This window comes from Fundulus heteroclitus, unplaced genomic scaffold (assembly GCF_011125445.2).
Source record: "Fundulus heteroclitus isolate FHET01 unplaced genomic scaffold, MU-UCD_Fhet_4.1 scaffold_61, whole genome shotgun sequence".
Lineage (NCBI taxonomy): Eukaryota > Metazoa > Chordata > Actinopteri > Cyprinodontiformes > Fundulidae > Fundulus > Fundulus heteroclitus.
In genome coordinates, this window is record NW_023397044.1 from 934,028 (window position 1) to 934,444 (window position 417).

Consider the following 417-nt stretch of genomic DNA (forward strand, 5'->3'; position numbering starts at 1 on the left):
TTTTTTTTTTTTTTAAATACACATTTATCTAAACTCAGGGTTCCAAAACATCTTTAAAGTTACACAACCACGCTATTTGACTTTTTATTTATTGATACGTCAGTGGCTCACTCTGGTTGCATACAAAGGTTTTATAAAAGATTATGACGCCCTGCTGGCGTATTAGTTGTTATTTTGGTGTTTTATGCTTTTATTTTGCTCACCTGGTTATTAAATAAAGCCTTTTGTATTAATTTACAATATTAAAGGAAGTATGTACTGCACATGCGCAGCAGGGGTTAAAACCATAGACATAATATAAGAGTAGACGCGCCGTTGGGCGGGTTCTGCCTATGCTGCGATGCGTCAGAGCGTCCGCCATCTTAAATGTGGCAAATCTGCAGTTACTCGGTCACTTAAACAGTTTCAGAGGGACTT